Source organism: Chelon labrosus (genome assembly GCF_963514085.1).
Source record: "Chelon labrosus genome assembly, chromosome: 9".
Classification (NCBI taxonomy): domain Eukaryota; kingdom Metazoa; phylum Chordata; class Actinopteri; order Mugiliformes; family Mugilidae; genus Chelon; species Chelon labrosus.
The window spans coordinates 21,583,325-21,607,013 of NC_140359.1; the positions used below are offsets into that span (position 1 = coordinate 21,583,325).

The 23,689-nt window shown below is 42.3% G+C and overlaps 1 long non-coding RNA gene across 1 annotated transcript; it reads left to right on the forward strand.

Annotated features, from left to right (window-relative positions):
- The first annotated feature begins 20,333 nt into the window (after positions 1 to 20,333).
- LOC311493588 lies at positions 20,334 to 22,862 on the forward strand. Its single transcript, XR_014699245.1, has 3 exons — positions 20,334 to 20,608; positions 22,370 to 22,477; positions 22,586 to 22,862. It is a non-coding gene; the product is annotated as an uncharacterized lncRNA (long non-coding RNA).
- Positions 22,863 to 23,689: the final 827 nt, after the last annotated feature.

Consider the following 23,689-nt stretch of genomic DNA (forward strand, 5'->3'; position numbering starts at 1 on the left):
ACCAACTGGTTGCAGTGTCATCCTTCTGCTGGTCTGAACATCAGCATTGTTCAAATGAGTTTGTATTCAACGTCTGTAAAAGTTCCCAGTCAACCCAGTTATGTCATGGTTTGTGTTTAGTTTTCCTGGGTTTCTGTTTCCTGTTTTATTTTGTCAAGTTTTTGGTTTCCTGTTCTGTGTTATTCCCTGTGTTTTCCCCTTTTGTCTCATAGTTAGCTTGCCCTTCCTGTATCTTCCCGCCTTTGTGATTGTCTTCGTCCTGATTGTTTTCACCTGTGTCTCGTCACCCCTACTTTCCCTGTGTGTATATATAGCCCTGCCTTCCACTTTGTTCTCTGTCATGTTGTACTTGTTTCATAGTTTTACCTCGTCTTGTTTTGCTCTAAAGTCATGATTCTTGTTACTTGTTGTAGTTTTTTGTTTCTTGTCTCATAGTTTTGTCTTGTCATGTCATGGATTATGTTTCATAGAAGTTTTGAATACCTGCCATGTCTGCAAATACCTTTTGTTTACTCCTGCCTTTGCTGCGCTGTCCTGCATTTAGGTCCTACCCCACATTATCCCGCAACCTCCTTATTGGTATATCCAAAAAAATGTTACAGAAAGGCAACTGGATTTGTAGAGAAGCCGTTTCGCGGCTCATCTGAGTAACATCTTCAATGTCACTCTTGCTTCAGTTTTGAAGAATTTACTCAGATGAGCCGCGAAACATCTCCAAGAAACTTTCAGTTCAGTTGGCCTTCTTTAACGTTTTTGGATATTTGTATTCAATGATAATGCAAGATATGACCCTCAAAATGAAAGAGATGAAAGCAATTCTATCATTTTTAAAGGGATTCAATTCACCTAAAATATGGTGTTCTAATATTTTGTTCCTGATGTTGCACAATAGGAGACTGTCTAGAATTAGCCTATATCAATATCAACTGCTCCCAGTGTCCTCCTGCTGCTGGTATCTTCAGCCATCACCAGAGTCTTTCTTTGAGTGTCTGGATGAACCACATTCATCTGTTACTAGAGAAGTATTTCATTCTCAAATCCACTAATCAGAATGTCATGGTGTGGACGTTTGAAAAAAAATTTTAAACACTTTATTTGTAATTTTCCAGTTATCATACAAAACAATCATATTCTTTGTTTTACAAATAGTCACAGAAAAACAATCCCGACAACAAATAGAGCAGATCAAACCCACAAGCAACGTGACAAACTCGTCATAGACAAACAGACAGGAACAGACAAGAGGAGAAAAACAAAAACAAACAAAAACTAAACTAAACAACAAAAGCAACAAGTGCACCTACTACTTCTTGTTACAGGATTGGTCCAGACCAGGTAAATTGTTCACATAAGTTATTAGAGGGTCCCAGGTTTTGTGGAATCTGCTGATGGAACCGTTGAGGGTACATCTGATCTTTTCCATCCTATGGTTCTGCATAACGTCCCTAATCCAGTGGTGATATGATGGAGGAGTAGCAGCCTTCCACTTAAATAAAATCAGACGTCTAGCTAGTAATGACGAAAAGGCAATGACCCTCTGTAAATGAACAGGAGGAACAGATCCCGTTGGATCAGAAAACCAGCCAAAAACAGCAACCAAAGGAGACGGTGAGATGTTATAGGCATAAGCATTAGAGATGACTTCAAAAAAGGATGACCAAAAAGGAACAAGTTTCGGACAAGACCAGAACTAGAGTGACCAGATCCCAATTCACCAGATGTGGGACAAAGGCTACGTTTGTGTTGACATGATTGACATGATCAAACAGCCCGCCCCGACCCCTGATGACAGCCCTCACTGCTTTCTCCAAACAGCTATTTGATAAATGCCAGATTATAAAACACGCATTTCAAAACTGGAGTCTGACTGTCAATAACAATGCGGGACAACGTCTCAATTTGTGGGACGTGTGAAAAGTAATGAAAATGCGTGACTGTCCCGCACAAAGCGGGACATCTGGTCACCCTATTCATCACCCCTCTCCCTACATGTGCTGGGCCGTGTGCAACATGCGCAAACGCATGTAAAAGAGCACGAGGGCAAACCAGTCGACCATCAGGGTGGAGCCACAAGCTAGACTCCTTATCAATAGAACAACCTTTAAGCTAACCAAAGACTACGTTCTCTTTCATCGGTCTGGCCTTGTAGGGCCAAAACGTCATTAATGAAAGGTAGTGTGATGGGGTCACAAGGTTGGGTGGAAACGCATTGGTGAACCAAAGAGGAAAAGGAAAGTGCGGCTTGTTTAGCTGATGCATCAGCCCTCGCATTTCGTGAGACAGGATCATTACCGTTGGTGTGTGCAGCGCATTTTACAATCGCGAGTTTAGAGGGAAGCAAAATCGCATCCAAAAGGTCATTTATCAACGTGTGATGTTGCAATGGTTTATCAGAAGACGTTACAAACCCGCGCATTTTCCAGATTTGGCCAAAGTCATGAGCGACACCAAAAGCATATCTAGAATCTGTGTAAACCGTGGCCACTTTCCCAGCTGCAAGTACGCAAGCTCTCGTGAGCGCGAACAATTCAGCAGCTTGTGCGGACGTCTTCTGTGGTAACGCGTTAGCTTCCAGAATGTCAAAATCAGTAACGACAGCGCAGCCGGCCAAATGAACACTATCAGATGGCCGACTAGCCGAGCCTTCAGTGTAGAGAACAAGGTCAGAATTTGGAATCGGTGTCAGTAGCAAATCTAATCTGGGGGAGGTACATTCACTTATCGCAGCGTTACAATCATGATCAAAAACATCGTCAATTGCTGGAAGAAATGTAGCGGGATTTAAGGGTGGTGAGCGTCGCACAGTGACGGGAAAGTGTTGTTTACATTAGTGATTGTCTGTATGATATAGAATAATAATAAAATGCAGCTAAAGTTTGATAAGCTGGCATTAGATTTGCCTAGTAGCTTGCTAGGCTAAACAAACGTGTTTGTGTTTTATTTTAATAAGAAGAAGAAAATTTTAATTTTTCGCTTCTCTATATTAAAGCTGAAGAGGATATCCCAGTTCCAAAGAGAGAGTACGATAATCTGAACCTGAGACACAGTCAACTTCAGGAGGACTGTCAACCTACGACAGGAGTTTGACACACTACGAGCAGAAAATGTAAAGCTGTTGTAAAATGAATGAATGAATGTGAATGAATAAATAAATGTAAAGCTGTTGTCACTGTGTTGTTCATGTTTCAAACCCTGGTTATGGGAAAGTTACAGGGCAAGGCATACGATTTATGATATGGAAAGGAGAGTATTTGCCAGCTGAAAGGACAGTAACACAAAAGCATAATTCATCTTTACATAACCACTACGTATACCATAGAGCTCTGAACTGTTATCGAAGCCCACAACACCAAATAATATGCTATTTAACCCGCTATACAGGTACAATTCGCTGTGAGGACGTAGTTTTCTCGTTGGTTGATTATAACCCAAGCCTCGTACATCGTTGTCTTATGTCCTTGTCTTTGACTAGGGAGAATTTCTGATCTCAAAACACAAAACTCTGAGTCTATGTCATAGACCCCCCCCGGCTAATCTCCGGCTCCGTCCTCCGTCCGGGTCACGCCCGCTCCCGCTGATTATTTGCTCTGTCCCGTCCCTATCATGTTACCAACAGTGAATTTGACTCTCATACCGCGGGAATACCGTGACTCGCGGGAGTCCCGAAAAATTGTCACCCTCGAATTTGATCCGCAACCTGCGCCTACCTGCAGTGGCTCTGCGACCCCCCCTAGGGGGTGCGCCCGCCACTTTGGGAACCACTTCTCTAAGGCAACTGCCTGTTGTGACATGGCCGCTGTTTCTTTTTTAGCTGGACGTGATCACATAAGACCCTGTCACAAATCTCAGCATCATCTGGAATCATATTTAACCTTCACTACTAATCTAAAAAACACAAACTTTACTGTTACTCTGTGGCAGTATGGAAGTAACTTGGGAGGCCATGATCAACTTTAATCTTTTAGATCAGCATGCATCTTCTGCATATCTGGCACACTGGGGGAGAACTTGGTCCTACGACTGCTGCTGTGTTCTCCAGTGCATGGATGATGTGCTTGTGTGACACAAGTTTTCTTGTGTTAATACTGTTCGCCAACTGTACGTGACTACCAACATATTAGCATTCTTCATCATTTTCTGTTGCTGTTATCTGTAGGCAGCAAAAGATTCAAGATTCAAGATTTCTTTATTGTCAATTTTTCAATATGTTCACAACATACAGAAAAATCAGAGTTCAGCACCAAAACCAGCAGCAAGATGGCGGCGCGTACGGATGCAGCGGCCCCTCTCTCTCCTCGTTTTGAGACCGAACGTGCGAAAAGGTACCAAAGTCGAAAGCACAGACAGTTGGTTAAAGTTTGTCATCAACTGTAGCCCCTAGTTGGTTTAGGTGCTTCACATGAAGGGGGAAGAGTGAGTATTTAAGTGTGAAAAAAGATGACTCCCTTTTCACAGTTTTTTCTTCACAGCCACGATGAAGTTTTACTGAGCTCTGATCCTGTTTTTGACTGTGTCCACATGTGAGAGGAGCTAAATTCATTTACCCGGTCTGAACATTGCATCATGAAAGAATGAAGGTGTCAATGAAACGGAAACATTGGCCATTGAAATGTGATGAGGTTCTTTATTTTTTGTTTCATAAACTATGCATCAGTTTCAAAGTGCTGAGTGTAAAATGTCAGTTATGTCTCAACAGTAGTGATTATTTGCTCCCACTAATGAGATTCTTCTAGTTTTTGTCTTTGTTAACAAAAACGTAGATAGCCTGGCTGTGTGGGGATAGTGGAGCTTTTACAAGACAGGAATCAGGAATTCAGGAATGATCAAGTCACTGCCTGAGCCCCGACCGAGGTGGGTCCAGCTCTGTGAGAACTAGATAGATAGACAACTTTACGTCGTCTAAAACCTGCAAAGCTAGTCTGTGAAGCATCTTTGCTACGGCTATAAACAAGTGCTATGGCTAACTAGGCAGGGAGAAAAGTATTAGATTTTGTTGCCAAACCCTCCTCCACCTTAAAATATACACTGTGACTAACTGGTCCCAGTGTCGTCCTGCTGCTGATATCCCCAGCCATCATCACAATCTTTCTCTGAGGCTCTGAAACAACCTCATCTCAACAAGATTTTACTTTATTCTTACAGATTTTTAAAAATATGATAAGCATGTAAAAGCTGACAACATGTTGACACGTTTTCAATAAAAGCACAATAATGTATCACCCATTTAATTAGGGAACACCTATTCACCATTAACTAGATGCTTATTAGCATGCAAATTAGTAACATATTGACTCTTAAATAGTCATTATTAAGAACTTATTAATGCCTTATTCTGCATGGCCTTATTATACAACCAGTAAGCCATTAACTAAGAGTTTTCCCTCAATAACCTCAGAATTATTGTTTATTAGTAGGAAGTAATAAATCCAAATAACTCTAAATTAAGTCTTTGTTATATTTTTTAGATTGTGCAATATTTTGTATTTTTGTACTTAATATTGTGAAGTATTTTATATTTTCCTGTTTTTTTGTTTTTTTTAAGCAGGGAGATTTTGGTTAAAGGATCCAACAGATTTTCAACAAGAGTACCTGTATTATCATACAGTATGACCTGCTTATACATTTCATACCATATTGTATGACATGTTTATATACACCGATATTTGTCAGTGTTTGAATTTTCAGGCAGACCCCATTACCTGTAAGTTAAACTACACAGCAAGTTCACACAGTTTTGTTGTCAGCCTTGGGAAAACCTGAACCTGTTTAATAAATGAGGTATTTGTTCTTGTGCTGTCTTTGTTATTCTACCACTGAATGAGAGGGAACCTATAGATTGATTCATTTTTTTCAAAGATGTAACCCATCATTTGTTCATTGCAGTAGTTACGTGCTATAATATATTAACTAAGTGTGAAAAGGAGGCAACTTTAGATTAGGGAACATGTGTTGGTTAATAAGTGTTCAACTATTAGTGAATTAGTAATGATCAAGATGTGACTTTAGTATGGGGAACATATTCTAAGTAGCAAAGACTTAATTTAGAGTTATTTGGGGACTATTAACACTTGTAGTTTTGTGTTTTGTTAACAGACCATATTCATTAAGTGTTATTAAGGGAGAATAACTATTCTTGTGGTACTACCACCTTATAAAGTCCATACTAAACAAAGCATATTGAGATCGGAATTCATATACAACAACTTCTTAACTTACTACTAATAAACAATAATTATTCTGTCCCTGAGGCGTGTATCATATACGCACAAACTGACAGATAGCTAACAGCAGGATTTAGAGAAAGTCGGACGCAGGAGCATGTTTACTGAATCCTTTTTACTCTTCTTTCCATCCTTTTTTGTAAAACTGAAATGAATATAAAGTTACAGTACTTTAGTAACTCACAAAATACAATCCAGAATGAATTTACATTGATTACAGTCTCAACGCACAAGCCATAACAATAAGCTACATTTAGCTTAGCTTAGCATTTAGCGAACTATATTATTACAGTCATTGTTTGTTCCAAAACAATCGTTTTTAAATCTAACTTAAGAATCTTTAAATTATTTATATGCTCTGTTGAACAGGAACACAGAAAACTAACAAAACTTACAAGCAAAGGCTCTCCAAGGCACTCACGTAGAAGAAAAGAGGAGAGGAGCTGTCTGCCTGACCGCATGGAGAAAGAATGGCTGCACTTCCTGTAACTTATGGTCACGTGACCTTAACTGACCAATAAAAAAAACACTTAATAACATAGTCTCTTTTCTGACAGATTTCAACAAAATAAGATATCTAGAGGCTACAAAATGTGTGCCATGACACTCCCCGCCTGGTATTAATGAGATACCACTATGTAACTAAGATTAAAGGGAATGTCCACAAGAAAACTTTAAAACATCAGTCCTTGGTTGACGTCAGAAGAACTGTTTCCGAAACAGGTCTGAGGAACGTCTTGACTGTTCCCTGTCTTGTGACCTTGAGCTCGACTTTTCTCACTCTTCCATCGCTGCAAGCAAATGCTTTAGTCACCAAAGCCATGGGCCATTCATTACGCTTGGCTTGCGAGTCCTTGAGAAGGACCACATCACCCTCCTTCAGATTTTGTCGTTCCTTTTGCCATTTGCTTCGACCTTGAAGCGTTGCCAGGTATTCACGCCTCCACCTGCTCCAGAAAATGTTGGCAAGATGCTGCACTTGCCTCCATTGTTGTTTGTGGAGGTCGGATTCCTTGAAGTCGCCTGGAGGGGAAAGGAGAGTGCAGGGCTTTTGCGTGAGCAGCATGGCCGGGGTCAACAAGAAAGGTGACTCTGGGTCTGTTGAGATGGGAGTAAGAGGTCTTGAATTGATGATTCCTGTAACCTCTGCCATCAGAGTAGAGAGGATATCGTGTGTCAAGCGAGAGGGGCTGGTCTGCTGCAACATGGAATCTAGTATGCGTCTAGAGACCCCTATCATCCGTTCCCAGGCCCCTCCCATGTGGGATGCATGGGGCGGATTGAAGACCCATGAACAGCCCTCTTCGCTGAGGTACTTCCTCACTCTGGATTCATGGGGATCGGTCTGCAGGATTTCCAGCTCCTTACATGCTCCTACAAAGTTGGTCCCACAATCTGAGCGAATCTGTTTGGCCGGTCCTCGCAGAGCAAAAAACCTTCTCAAGGCATTTATGAAGGTGGATGAATCCATGGAGTCAATCAACTCGATATGTATAGCTCGGGAGCTCATGCAGGTGAAGAGAACGGCCCATCTTTTGCTTTGTGCCTGCCCTCCTCGTGTACGTCTTGCGACAACGGTCCAGGGGCCGAACACGTCCAGCCCAACGTACGTGAATGGTGGTTCAGCACTCAGGCGAACGATGGGTAAGTCCGCCATCTTCTGCTCAGTCATCTTTCCACGAAGCCTGTTGCATGTCACGCACTTGTGAAGGATGCTGTTGATGCGCCTCCTAACACCAACGATCCAGTATCCAGCAGAACGAACAGCGGCTTCAGTGAACACGCGACCCTGATGCTTGACTCGATCGTGGTAGTATTCCACAAGCAGTTTTGCGGCATGGCTGCAACCTGGAAGTATCAAGGGGAACTTTTCTTTGGAATCCAAAGCAGCATGCTTAAGCCGACCTCCAATCCTGAGAAGGCCTCCTTCATCTAAATAGGGGTCCAACTTTTCCAGAGCACTGCATCTAGGAATGTCCCTCCCATTGGCAATGCAAGCTAGCTCTTCTCTATAAGCTTCTCTCTGTACAGTCTTGATTATGACTGCTTCTGCTTTCGACAGTTCTGCCACTGTGAAAGGTTTTGTACAGTGATGCCACGATCTGCAGGTTCTGTCTTGATCTTCCGTTGCCTTATAAGACTGAACGATGTGTATGAGAGAAGCTGTGGCTCTCACCAATGATCTCCACGAAGAGAATCGTTCAAAACGTTGGGATCCTAGATTGGAGCTCTCAATAGATAGAGTGGTGGCGAGAGAACGAACTTCCACATCTTTATCTGGATCAACGAGGTCGAACCTCTCCTCCTCCAGAGAAGGTTCTTCCTTGTTTTGTGACAGGAAAGCAGGTCCTGTGAGCCAGTTGGTGGTGTTCAACAGAGCTGCTGGCACGGAGCGAGTGGCATGGTCTGCAGGGTTATGCTTCGTAGTGACATAATGCCATTGGGATGGGCTTGAGACCTTCCTAATACGCTGCACTCTGTTGCCGACGTACACGTAGAACCGTCTTGTCTGATTATAGATATAGCCTAAGACGACTCTGCTATCCGTGTAGAACTCCACGGCATCTGGGGTGAAGTCAAGTTCACTTATAGCCAACTCTGCCAGTTCTGCAGCTAAAACAGCAGCTCCTAGCTCTAGTCTGGGGATGGTATGAGCTGCTTGTGGAGCCAGCTTTGCCTTACCAAGGACGAAACCGGTGTGACACGTCCCTTCTCTGTCGATGACACGGAGATATGCTACTGCCGCAATTGCTTTGACAGAGGCATCTGAAAAAATATGAAGCTCTTTTCTCAAAGCTGTAGAGAGTGTGGTGGCTGCATAGGGTCTAGGAATCTCCAGCTGCTCAAGGTCATGCAGAGAATTCCTCCAAGTGTTCCATTGCTCTTTCTTGTCCTCAGGAAGGGGAGAGTCCCAGTCCAGAGCCTCGCTTGATAATTCCCGTAGAAGGAACTTGCCTTGGATCGTGATTGGTGCAGCAAACCCGAGTGGGTCGAAGAGACTATTTACTGTAGCGAGTGTGCCTCTCCGTGTAAAGGGCTTCTCAGTGTTGGCTACACGAAAAGTAAATGCGTCCCTCTTCAGATCCCAGCTAAGGCCAAGGCTGCGTTGGATAGGAGTAGGCTCAACATCCAGGTTAAGGTCATTGAGTCCCTTTGCACGATCTTCAATGGGGAACGCCTCCATTACTTCGTTGCGGTTAGAAGCAAACTTGTGAAGTCTCAGATTTGAAGCGGCGAGCATCTCCTGTGTCCGTGCTAACAGATCGATGGCTCCAGCGGCTGTAGGCATTGACAGAAGACCGTCATCGACGTAAAACTGTCTGTCCACGAAATGCTTAGCATCTAAACCGAACTCCTCTTCATCGCAGGCAGCGGCGCGTCGGAGACCATAAATGGCCACGGCAGGAGACGGACTGTTACCGAACACATGCACTCTCATTCGGAAGTCGATGATCTCCTTGCTGGTGTCGTTATCCCTGAACCACAAGAAACGCAGGAAATCTCGACTGTCCTCTCTTACGATGAAACTATGGAACATCTGTTCGATGTCTGCAGTCACGGCCACTTGTTCCCTTCTGAAGCGCAGTAGAACCCCGAGCAGACTATTATTCAGGTCTGGACCCGAGAGAAGAACATCGTTCAGAGAGATGCCTTGTTTTTGTGCGCTAGAGTCGAAGACAACTCTGATCTCCCCAGGCTTCTGTGGATGGTATACCCCGAAGCTAGGCAAGTACCAACACTCTTGGCCTTCTTGCAGGGGTGGAGCTACCTCCGCGTGTTCCCGATCAAAGATCTTCTTCATGTAGGTCACGAAGTGGGCCTTCATTTCAGGTTTCTTCTCCAGTGTGCGTAGGAGAGAAGTTAGACGTGTCAATGCCTGGTCTCTATTGTTGGGGAGCCGCTGGCGTGGTGTTTTGAATGGGAGTGGCGCCACCCAACTGTTGCTGTCATCCCTCACCATTTCTCTGTCCATGATTTCCAAAAACTGTCTGTCTTCGATAGACAGCCCAATCTTGTCATCATTCGCTCCCCTGTCAAAGATGGTGGTTCCTATGGCACAGTCATCGAAGACAAGAGTGTCACTTGCAAGAGAAACGTCAGGCAGAGGCTTACTGCTGAACTTCTCCTTGACATAGAACCGGTTGGGACATGGAGGAAGAAGAGAAGGGCGTCCGTTGTCAAGTACATGAGTGCGGTAAACACTCACATCTGCGGACTTGTGCACGGATCCTAGGCAGACGTCTCCCACCACGACCCAACCCAGGTCGAGTCTCTGCGCGTAGGGGGTGTTAGTGGGTCCATTCCTCTGTTCACGCACTTTGTGGACCTGGAGTATGTCGCGACCCAGGAGTAGAAGAATCTGCGCTTTTGGATCCAGCGGAGGAATGCGATGGGCAATGGGCTTTAGGTGAGCATGCCATTGTGCTGCCTCAGGCGTTGGTATTTCGGCTCTGTCATCAGGCATGTTATTGCATTCAATCAGAGTAGGCAGTTTCACCTTTGTCGTTCCGTCTAAAGACTCAACGATAAACCCTGTAGCTCTTCTCCCTGTGGCTTCTGTCACACCTGCGCAGGTGCGTAGGGTGTATGCCGAGCTTGCTCCTTTGATATTTAACAGGTTGAAGAATTCAGTCCTCGCGAGTGAACGGTTGCTCTGATCGTCTAGGATTACATAGAGCTTGACTGCCTTCTCTGGGCAGCTTTCCAGGTAAACCTTAGCTAGGCAGATCTTCGAGCACGACCTTGTACTTCTGTCACCACCACAGACTTCAGTACACTTTGAAGTGACAGCTGGCTGAGGTGCTTCAGCATCTTCCTCCCCGCCATGCTCGGTTGAAGTTGCATCAGGTGGTCCTGGATGTAGGGCTGCAACGTGAGCGTCGCTGTCGCATTCTTTACATCTGATGGCTGCCCTACAGTTCCTAGCGAAATGGGTGGTTGTAGCGCAACATCTGAAGCATATGCCATTTTCCCTTAAGAAACTCTTACGCTCCTCTAAAGGTTTGTTCCTGAATCCCCGGCAGCGCCTCAGGGGATGTGGCTTCTTATGAAGTGGGCATTTCTTGTCAACATCATCCAACCCTTTACTTGAACTGCTCAACTGCCTCACATTATCTGGCAAGACCTCTGTCTTGTGGGTGTAGATGGAACTTTTCCCTGGCCTCTTGGCTGGTTGCTCCCATTTTGACGAACCTTGGTTTCCTGATGAAAGGGCAAAGCTTGGATCGTTGCGTGTCCGTGCCTCTCTGCAGACAAAGTCACAGAAGAATGAGAATGGAGGAAAAGCGACACGGTGTACTGCTTTGTATTGAGAACCTTGAGCCATCCACTTTTCCTGAAGATTGTAAGGTAATTTGTCTACAATCGGTGCTACACCACGAGCAGTGTTGAGGTAGGTCAGTCCAGGTAAGAAACCTTCCTCTTTAGCAGACTCCACTTCCTGTAGGAGATCTCCCAGCTCTCGAAGTTTCACAACATCCTTGTTACTAATCCGTGGAAAGTTATCAATTCTGTCAAAGAGAGACCTTTCAACAATCTCAGGGGAGCCGTAGCAGTCTTCCAGGCGTTCCCAAACCTTTTCCAGGCCTGTAGTGGGATTTGTTATGTGCACGGCTCGAATTCTTCTCACGTGACGTGCAGACTGTTCTCCTAACCAGTTTGACAGAAGATCTAGCTCCTCACTAGCTGATAAGTGCAGTCCCTCTATGGCGTTCATGAAAGATGACTTCCACGGCCAATAGCTCTCGGGGCGATCATCAAACTTAGTGAGTCCAGACGTAATAAGCTCACGACGTGCCAAGTACCTGGCAACATCGCCCATGTTGGTGTCGTTGTTGAGCGGTGGTTGTGGTGTAGGCTTTGCTGGTGAGGTGGAGAAACGTGATACCGGGGGGATGCGACGATTCACTGGTGTTGACTTTAGAGGCTGCCATGTTGTGTCATCAGTATCAAGCTTTTCATACTTTGCTCTATCATTTCGAGCTGTAGAGCTATGCTGCCGCGGTGGTGATTCTGATCTTAGTTCGTGGATGATGGGCTCTAGAGGTAGGTGATACGGCTCAACGCCTTCAGGAGTTGCCGACCCTTGCCGAGACTGGCATTGAATGTAGGTTTGAACACGTTCAGAAACTTTACTTACATCTGATTTCTTCTCTTCGAGTTCGCTTACTGCTGCTGCCTCTAACACCTCTGTCTCAGCGATAGCTGCAGCTACCTCACCTTCATGCTTTACAGCTGCTAGAGTCGCTTCCATACGAGCTTCTTTCACTTTTAATTCGGCCTTTTCAATCTTAATTTCAGATTCTTTCTTGAGGAATTCAGTCTTAGCTCGAGCTGCCTCGAGCTTAGCGCGAGCCTTAACAGCGGCTACGCTAGCTGATGAGCGTCTTGATCCATGTGATGAACAGGAGGCTATGGATCTAGTCTCACATGCTTGGCTTTGCTCCGTTGCATTTTCACTTTTGTCTGCCATCATGTATTGCTGATGCCGTCTTAGGCGTATAGCGTGATGATGAGCGAGGAAGACTTAAGGTGAAGCTTGCTTTCTTTTAACTGTAGTACCCGCTGTGAGATTTGCTTTTTTACTATTCTGTCCCTGAGGCGTGTATCATATACGCACAAACTGACAGATAGCTAACAGCAGGATTTAGAGAAAGTCGGACGCAGGAGCATGTTTACTGAATCCTTTTTACTCTTCTTTCCATCCTTTTTTGTAAAACTGAAATGAATATAAAGTTACAGTACTTTAGTAACTCACAAAATACAATCCAGAATGAATTTACATTGATTACAGTCTCAACGCACAAGCCATAACAATAAGCTACATTTAGCTTAGCTTAGCATTTAGCGAACTATATTATTACAGTCATTGTTTGTTCCAAAACAATCGTTTTTAAATCTAACTTAAGAATCTTTAAATTATTTATATGCTCTGTTGAACAGGAACACAGAAAACTAACAAAACTTACAAGCAAAGGCTCTCCAAGGCACTCACGTAGAAGAAAAGAGGAGAGGAGCTGTCTGCCTGACCGCATGGAGAAAGAATGGCTGCACTTCCTGTAACTTATGGTCACGTGACCTTAACTGACCAATAAAAAAAACACTTAATAACATAGTCTCTTTTCTGACAGATTTCAACAAAATAAGATATCTAGAGGCTACAAAATGTGTGCCATGACAATAATTCTGAGGTTACTGAGGGAAAACTCTTAGTTAATGGCTTACTGGTTGTATAATAAGGCCATGCAGAATAAGGCATTAATAAGTTCTTAATAATGACTATTTAAGAGCCAATATGTTACTAATTTGCATGCTAATAAGCAACTAGTTAATGATAAATAGGTGTTCCCTAATATAAAGTGTTACCAATTGTTTGATTCCTCCTTTCTTCATAGATAGATAGCCTTTATTGTCCCATAAGGGCTATCTATCTATGAAGAAAGGAGGAATCAAACAATTTCACGTCACTATTTTATACAGAAAAAATATCTTAGCTGCAACTGCAAATTATAAAGATGAGGTGCAAAACAGCATATGGATGTTAGCTGTGGTCAGACGGGTTAGACCCTGAAATGTTCCACTTAGTTCTGAAACCTGTGTCACCACATCCGACACAAATTTATAACTCACTTCTTTGTTCATTCACACTGTAACCACTTCGGGTCGTGGGGCTGGAGCCTATCCCAGCTGTTATTGAGCAAGAGCCAGGGGACTAACACAGAGAGACTTTAGAATCACCATTGAACCTAATGAACATGTCTTTGGATGGTGGGACACAGAACATGCAAACTCCACACAGAAAGCCCCAGTCGGCCCATAGATTCGAACCCGGGACCTTCTTGCTGTGAAGCATCAGTACTAACCACCTCCCCACTGTGCCGCCGCTAAAACATTATTTGTAAAAGATAATGTTAGATAGATAGATAGATAGATAGATAGATAGATAGATAGATAGATAGATAGATAGATCCCGAGGGAAATTCAAGCATCCAGTAGCAGTAACATACATTGAACATACAATACAAAAACTATATAAAAAATAGAAAGTAACTAGAAATAAAATGTTTTATACAACTATAAACTATGTTAAAAAAATAAAGTGACCTGTTAAAAATATAAAGTGACCAGTAAAGGCAGAAGGTTTTTTTTGTTTTGTTTTTTATAAATATGAGAACTACAAATGGGGAGGACTCTGTGTGCAATTAAATTAGGCTGTAAACAGATGAATGAAATGAATAAATGAATGAAGGTCACAGTCACCACATGTAGCAGAGGTAGACAGACATGGCAATGACCAGTAAGTGGTAAGTGGTGCAAAATGATTTGTCCATTGTCTATTGTGCCTCCTGCCATCACTGAGAGCTGTTGTACAGTCTGATGGCCAGGGGGACGAAAGAGTTCTTCAGTCTGTTGGTGGAGCAGGATTGAGACAGCAGCCTGCTACTGAACACACTCCTCTGCCTGATGAAGGTGTTGTGCAGAGGGTGGTGGGCGTTGTCTTGTATGGACAGCAGTTTGTCCAGGGTCCTTCTCTCTGCCACTGTCACCAGAGAGTCCAGCTCTGTGCCCACCACTGAGCCAGCCCTCCTCACCAGTCTGTCCAGTCGAGCAGTGTCCCTCTTCTTGCTGCTTCCTCCCCAGCAAACCACAGCATAGAAGAGGACGCTGCAGCAGTTTTTTGCAGACGTTAAAGGACCCCAGCCTTCTCAGGAAGTACAGACGGCTCTGTCCTTTCCTGTGGAGTGTGTCCATGTTTGTTGTCCAGTCCAGCCTGTCGTCCAGCTGCAGCCCCAGATATTTGTAAGTCCTGACCACCTCCACATCGACCCCGTTGATGGACACAGGTTGGAGATGTGGTTTCTTCCTTCTGAAGTCCACCACCATCTCCTTGGTCTTGGAGGTGTTCAGCTGCAGATAGTTGGACCTGCACCACCTCATGAAGTCCGCGACCAGGCTCCTGTACTCCCCCTCCCGTCCATCCTTGATACAGCCAACTATCACAGTGTCATCTGAGTATTTCTGCATGTGGCAGAGCTCAGAGTTGTACTGGAAGTCAGATGTGTACAAGGTGAAGAGGACGGGAGAGAGCACGGTCCCCTGTGGTGCTCCGGTGCTGCTGACCACAGTGTCCGACGTGCAGTCCTTCAGTCTGACATACTGTGGTCTCTCTGTGAGGTGGTCTGTAATCCATTTCACCAGGTGTGAGTCCACCCTCATCTCTGTCAGCTTGTCTCTCAGCAGGAGGGATGGTGTTGAAGGCGCTGGAAAAATCAAAAAACGTGATTCTCACAGCACCGTTCTCCTTATCCAGATGAGAGCCCTTTGTAACAGATAGAGGATGGCATCCTCCATGCCCACCTTCTCCTGGTATCCATATTGCAGTGGATCCTGTGCGTGGTGGACCTGGGGTCTGAGGAGATGGAGCAACAGCCGTTCAAAAGTCTTCATGATGTGGGATGTTAATGCAACTGGTCTGAAGTCACCTGGCTCCCTGGGGTGTTTTGTTTTGGGAACCGGGATGAGACATGAAGTCTTCCAGAGCACGGGGACCCTCCCCAGCTGCAGGCTCAGGTTGAAGACATGTTGAAGCAGCTCCCCCAATTCAGCAGAGCAGGCCTTGGACACACTTTGTCTGGGTCCGCTGCTTTCCTTGGGCGCAGCCTCCTCAGCTCTCTGCTGATCCTTGGTGATGGTGAAGGGGAGGGGGGTTGAACTGTCCGTGGTTGTGGTGGTGGTGGGGAGGTGGGTTGAACTGTCCATGGTGGTGGTGAGGAGGGGGAGGTGGGTTGAACTGTCTGTGGTTGTGGTGGTGGTGGTGGTGGGGAGTGGGAGGGGGGTTGAACTGTCTGTGGTGGAGGTGGGGAGGGGGAGGGGGTTGAACTGTCCATGGGTGTGGCGGGTGGGGGACCTCTGCAGTCCGAGGTGATGATAGACGTGATGGGGGTGTGGAGTGGGCAGTCACTGTCTGTAGGAGCTGGAGTATCAAACGGCCTCGTCGCCTCCTCAGCTCCTCAGGTATGGGGTGAACAATGCCGGCTCGTCCCATTGTTTGGAGTGAAAGCAGCTTCTCCCTTGAATAAACAAATTGTCCACCGCTGTGTTGCCGATAAAAAGACGTTGTATCCATAGGATATATAAAGTTACACAGCAAGTGTAGTTAAAAAAAAAAAAAAGTTGAAAAAAACACACTTTAAGCACTTAAAACTATATGACACGTACGGAGCTGCTGGATCGGCATCCTGCTCGCGCTGGAGCCGGAAGTAGAAGATGCTAAGCAACAACAATGTTAAGCAACAATTGTTTTTTTCAAAGTGGCCCAGAGGGATCTTCTGAACTTCCTGACCAGGAAGCGCCAGGACCATCATATTCCTTTGTTGTATTTTTGTTATTTAAAGTAAACTCTCAAAATCTATTTTTTTTTATTGACACATAGAGGATTGTTGTTCTCCCTGTATTATAGTTTTTCATCAGTTTAACTTGCCTGAGTGGCTCAACGTAAGATGTTTAATTAACTGTAGTCTGTTTTGCTCATGTAGTGTAGTAGATTGTGGCGTCTTAGTGGACCATCTAAGGATTAGGAATCTCTTCATCGAAGTTTGACAAACTAGGGGCCCCCAAACAGCGTCTTACTTAGGGCCCCCACGGAGCTAGAAACGGCCCTGCACTGGAGCATACGCCATCTAAAAGCCTCTGTGGCATGATGATTGGTGGATTAAGAATAAAATAAAAACATTTGCAGAGAGCATTGTCTTTGATTAGTGGCCACTTTTAGGATGCGAAAAGTGGCCACTAATGAAAGAGGATATTTGGGATATTTAGTTCTAGATAAATACAGCAAAAAAAAAAAAAAAAAAACAATTATGTTTTGCTTGAAAACGTGAAAAAGTGAAGTTCCTCTTCCCTGAGCCGTGTCAGCAGCCTGTCCTGATGAACTGAACAAGTGTATGTCTGCTGAAGCGCTTGGTAAGTTGTTCCTCCACACCACAATTTTAAAACTGTTCATCAAATACATTTTGAGTGGATATATTGCTGGATTTGTTGCCTGTTGACTTTCGTTGTTGCTGAACTTTTTTTTTTTTTTATGGTCTCATAGGTGGTGTCACTAAGAGCTGTGGAAGAAGTGAGCTATGTATCAGCCCCGCTACTTGCTGTAATACCGATCTGTGTAACAGCGCAATACCAACTGGTCACAGTATCGTCCTGCTGCTGGTATCCTCAGCCATCGTCACAATCTTTCTCTGAGGCTCTGGAACAACCTCATATGAAGAAGATTTTACTTTATTCTTAGTAAATTTGGCCAACTCAGAATGATGACCTATTGTTAAACATGTAAAATCTGTCACAGGCAATATATTGATGTCTCTTCGATAAAAGCACATTGAGCATTTAATTGTTTCATTCCTTAGATCTGCACATTTCACATTGATATTTTATATTACAGCAAAAATATCTTAGCTGCATATAATTAACTGTTCCCTCTCAGAACAGAGACTTCTTGATTTTATAACCTACCTGTTTTTACTTTCTGAATGAACAATGTGACGTTTCCATAGCAACTAGTCTTTCAATTCAGTGTTTCCATCATCTCTCTGGAAACCAGAACATTGTTCACTGGGCCAGGATAATGTAGCCTTTGTATTAATTAGGGGTGGGACTTTAATGCATTAATTACGATTAATTAATCTCAAATAAATAAATAAATAAATAACGCGTTAAAAAAACAACACATTTAATCGCAGTTTGCATTCCAAACAAGCGAAACTTTTGTCAGTGCACGATTTCCTGGTAGGCCTACATCGATTACACTGATGCACATGTCAGATCTCGGCTAACAGCTACCAAAATGAAGGAATCGGATAAAAGTACGTTGCTAGGACTGATGTAAATGTGTTTTTTAAAAAAATGGAAGCCTTGATAAAAGCAAGGTTTTATGCAAGTTGTGCAAAAAAAAAAAAAAAGAAAAAAGTTTGCCTATCACCGAATCACTTCAACCCTTGCAGTGAGCACAGAAACCGCTGGAGCTGTTAGAGCTAGGAGCACGGATCTGAGTAGGCAGATAAGATATGTAGGCAGGCCAAACTATTAGTTTTTTGTTTTAAAAGTCAATACTGTTCTGAAAAAGTACTTAAAATGGCACTTTAACTTTAGGTCTGTTCAGTTTTGGCCAGGGATATTTTCTTTATTTTTCTACTGTTTTGAATTAAAGTGCAATTAAATGTATTTTTACGGACATTAAAAGTTTACAAAAAGCAAATATAAAAGAGACAAAACAGCAAATGAAGTTCATAATCCTTATTATGACCAGGCTGAATTTCTTGCAGTGTCATCCTTCTGCTGGTCTGAACATCAGTGTTGTTTCAAATGTGTTTGTATTCAATATCTGTAAAAGTTCCCGGTCAACCCAGTTGTGTCATGGATTGTTTAGTTTTCCTGGGTTTCTGTTTCCTGTTTTATTTTGTTAAGTTTCTGGTTTCCTGTCCTGTGTTATTCCCTGTGTTTTTCCCATTGACTGTATATACTATGGACAAACCCTTCGTGACGTCACCCATTGGTTTCTGAATTCAAAAATGAAGCCTCTAGTGCCTATCTAGACTGGTATATGCGAGCTCAACTCTTGAGGTCTCAAAGGAAATTTCTACCACAATTGACAAAACCCTGTTTGACTTCATTTGGAAAAGAAAATCTCATCTGATTCGGAAAAATGTAATGGTAAACAAGCTTAGCAGTGGCGGATTCAATGTCTTAGACTTTCATACTTTACACTCCACATTCAAAATTAAATGGATCAAAAGGTACCTAACACACCCAAATTCGTTATGGAACTTCATCTCAACATATGTATTTGAGGCTTTAGGAGGTCTTAACTTTGTATTAAGATGCAACTACAAGGTAGAAAGACTTCCTGTAAAACTTTCTAATTTTCATAAGCAGTTACTTTTATGCTGGTCCCTGGTTTATAAACACAATTTTTCCCCCCACAAATGTTATATATGGAATAACCAGGATATTTGTTTCAAACATAAATCACTGTTTCTAAAGAATTGGATTGATAATGAGATAATATTTGTCTATCAGTTGTTTAACAAGAAGGGTCAGCTGTTCTCCTACACTGAATTTTTATCAGAATATAATATTCCTGTACTCCCAAGAGAATTTGCTATTGTTTTCGATGCTATTCCTTCAGGTTTAAATATTTTGCTATCATCTACTGGTAGACCCCCACCAATTGTTAACCCTCCAATTATTCAATCAGAATTATACATAGGAAATTCAGACCCTTTTTTGAGCAAAAAAACGAATAATAAGTGCATTAGAGAAATAATTCAAAAAGATATAACTTGTAAGCCGGCTTCTATATTTTTTTGGAATAATCTGTATTTTGATGTGAACTGGGAAAGAGTATGGTTATTACCTAGGAAGTTTTTCATCTCGAACAAGGTGCGTGAGGTTTCTTTGAAATTATTACATAGGTGTTATCCAGTTAATTCAGCTCTGATTAAATATAAAAGAGATATCGACCCTCTCTGTTCATTTTGTCGCAATGCAGATGAAACATTAGTTCATCTTTTTTGGGAATGTACATTCAGTCAAGCTTTTTGGTGTGACATCAGTCTCTTTCTAAGTAGTAAATTGAGCATTCACTTAAACTTAAAAATTGAATACATTTTATTTGGTTTCTTTATTAATGACTTGCCTATCAAGAAATTATTTGTTATTAATCTCATTTCATTATTAGCCAAATTCCATATACATACCAGCAAATTTGCAAATCAGAAACCCAGTATTAAGGTCTTCATAGCGTACTTAAATTCCTACCTGGACACTCTTAAATGTTGCACAAACTCCAAAGCTGTGAAAACTAAAGCCTTGTGTAAAGAATTTAATCTTTAAGTTCTTTTTGTTTTTACCTTTATTTACTTAATGTACTTATTTATGTTTTCGTCTTATTATTCTTATTATTATTTTCCTTCCTTACCTCAAGCCTCATGTATTACTTGTTATACTGTCTATTGATGTAATGTGTGTGTTTATTGCTGACATGTTTTGTACGAATGCAATGCTTAAATAAAGTTTGTAAAAAAAAAAAAAAAAAAAAAAAAAAAATGAAGCCTCTAGTGGGCGGAGACTTCGGTCGCCATGTTGGATTTGCTTTACTCCGCCCACACTCGGATACTCCAAATATGGACATGGGCGTCGTGTTGGGGCGGACCTAAGGCAGCCTGGACGCTGAAACCCGCCCACTCAACTCTCCGCTACCGTGTTAGCTCAGGCTACCGAGCTAGGCTAACCGCTATCCGAGGTGCTAGCAGCCGGCTAACACGGCAAAGCGGCCAACTCCCCCTTTTTCCTCACCCGTCCTCCCAGCACCCCAGCTCACCTTGCTCGAGGTAAGTTCACCAGAAGATATATAACACTCGAAATAATCAGTTATGTCTTAATTTTAGTTATACACAACAAAATAAATAAAGGTAGTAACTTGGTTAAATTACAGCTGTAGATTTTGTCGAGTGTTGCAGAACTTTGTCAAGTTGTCATAAAACATTTACTCAAAACACCAACGAACCTGAATCAAATGACTTCACCGTTAAACGTTTAAGTTATATTTTTATTAAATAATTAATATTTCGAACAACTTCAGTGGATTATGTTCCTTGAATATGTTTACTATCGTTAATAAACAATGTTGGTGCTGGCTGCTGTTTACCCCTATTTTCCCTGTGTGTATATATAGCCCTGCCTTCGACTTTGTTCTCTGCCATGTCGTACTCGTTTCATACCTTGTCTTGTTTAGCTCTATAATCATGATTCTTGTTACTTGTTGTAGTTTTTTTGTTTCATGTCTCATAGTTTTGTCTTGTCACGTCATGGATTATGTTTCATAGAAGTTTTGTTTCATTAAGTTTTGAATATCTGCCTTGTCTGCAGCACCTTTAGTTTTGTATTGCTTTTATCATTAAATACCTTTTGCTTACTCCTGCCTTTGCTGCTCTGTCCTGTATTTGGGTCCTACCCCACATTATCCCGCAACCTCCTGGACAGGTTAATGGTATATCCAAAAAATGTTACAGAAAGGACACCGCAGTTGTAGAGAAGCCGTTTCGCTGCTTGTTTTATTCTTGCAGATTTTTGAACATTTAATAAACATATAAAACCTGTCAAAGACAACATATTGACATCTGTTCATCACAGCACCCCCCCCCCCCCCATGTAATCTTTTCTAAGAATTCAGAAAAAAATATCTAATTAAAAATAATAATAATAATAATAATAAATGAATAAATATATATTGTGTGTTGGGCCACATTTCATTGTGTATTACAAGGTTTTTCATGTGAATTTAAAACTTAAGGAAATGTGTGGGTGGGGGGTCAGTTTAAACTGTACAGAGGCTGCAGTAGTACTGAATGTAAAATGCCAGATAGGCTATGGATTACTACATTACAACATCTACAACCTGACTTGAGTCACATTTGAGAAATGAACTGCATTGTTGTGTGGGGATAATGGACCTTTATGAATATAAATACATTAGTTTTTTTTAAAAGGGAAACGGGCAACATGTGAGTCATGGTGAGCTTCTGCATCCGTCTCTTCATCCAGACTTTGTCATGTGCCACTGATCAGGGCAATTCAGAGGAAAGTAACAGCGTTCTTACGAGGACCAAAAGCATATGTGATGATGTATTCTATATTTTCACAGTTGAGAGGTTAGATGAAGAAGGAAGTGAAGGAAAGTGTCTGATATTTGTCACTCGTACAAGAATAATACATTTTTGTCTTTTGTTTTTTTGCAAGGGGTAAAACTTTGAGGAACATTGAGGAAAATATAAAGTTCAAAGTCTAAATCAAAACTGGTCCAACCAATCAAAAACCTGCTTTGCTTTATGATAGTTCTAATACTGTTAATGACTGACTTCTAGAACAAAGTTATTCATGTTTAAAACTTCCTCTTGTTTGTCCACTTTGCAGTTTAATATTTCACCTCGTCTGTTTTAAGAGAAAGGTGAAGCTCATTTAGCGTTTCATTAGCTGATTGCACAGGAGCCTGTGGCAAAGACTCACCACTTAGAGTAGAGATCTCAGTTTAAGTGTTCCTGTAACATTTGAAAAATGTCTAACTGATCTCAATCTCATATATTCCTGTATAGCATGTGGATTAAGATGCTACACTTGTACATCCAGCATCTCCGAATCCTGCACAGAGTCCACAACTTGCTCTTCTGCCCTCAACCGATGTTACTCCCTTGAAGTCAGCGGTAAATTGTTCTCCTACACCAGAAGTGTTGATAGCTGTATGTCAAACATGTCTTTGTTGCTTTACTGTTGACTTGCTGAAACCGAGTTTTTCCCATCATGTCTTACAGGTTATGTAACAAGGGCCTGTGGACACAGTGCTGTATGTGTAAACCCCATGAAATGCTGTGATAGGGATCTGCGTAACAGCGCAATACCAACTGGTCCCAGTGTCGTCCTGCTGCTGGTATCCTCGGCCATCATCACCATCTTACTCTGAGGCTCTGAAACGGCCTGATCTCAAGAAGATTTTACTTTATTGTTATAGATTTTTAACAATATGATGAACATGTAAAAGCTGACAACATGTTGACACGTTTTCAATAAAAGCACAATAATGTATCACCCATTTAATTGATTCCTCAGATTCATGCATTTTGCAACACTATTTTATCCAGCAAAAATATCTTAGCTGCAACAGTAAATTACAAAGACGAGATGCAAAACAGGATGTGGACTTTAGCAGCAAAAGTAGCTGTGGTCAGATGGGTTAGACCCTGTTAGAACTAGTTCAAGGTTCAGTTCACACAGATATAAGTGAACTAGTTTAGATTCATAGTTCACATTTTTTAATTTTGAACTGAGTTCATAGACTCCAAAATGCACAGTTCACTTCCATTTTTTTACGTTTTTTCTTATTTGTTTATTTTTTTAATGAGCAGCTTCGAGCTATTGCCTTCAGTAGAATCTCTGACTGACCTGTCCATCCATCCATTTTGAATAACCATTGACTGTATATACTAGGAAATAACTGTTTGTGTGGATCAGTTGCTTCTGCAGTACCAGAGAAGCAACTCAACATGTTCATACACATTCATACGCAGTGTTGTGCATGAACGTGTTCAACTGTAGCTGGTGCCTCTAAGGCCTGTTATTACATGGCCACTGTTTCTCTTTTAGCTGGACGTGTAGTAATAGATCTTCAGTTTTTTTAAAGCAGATCACAGAAGACCCTGTCACAAATCTCAGCATCATCTGGAGACACATCTAACCTTCACTACTGATCTAAAAAACACAAACGTTGTTACTCTGTGGCAGTATGGAAGTAACTTGAGAGGCCATGGTCAACTTTAATCTTTTAGATCAGCATGCATCTTCTGCATATCTGGCACACTGGGGGAGAACTTGGTCCTACGACTGCTGCTGTGTTCTCCAGTGCATGGATGATGTGCTTG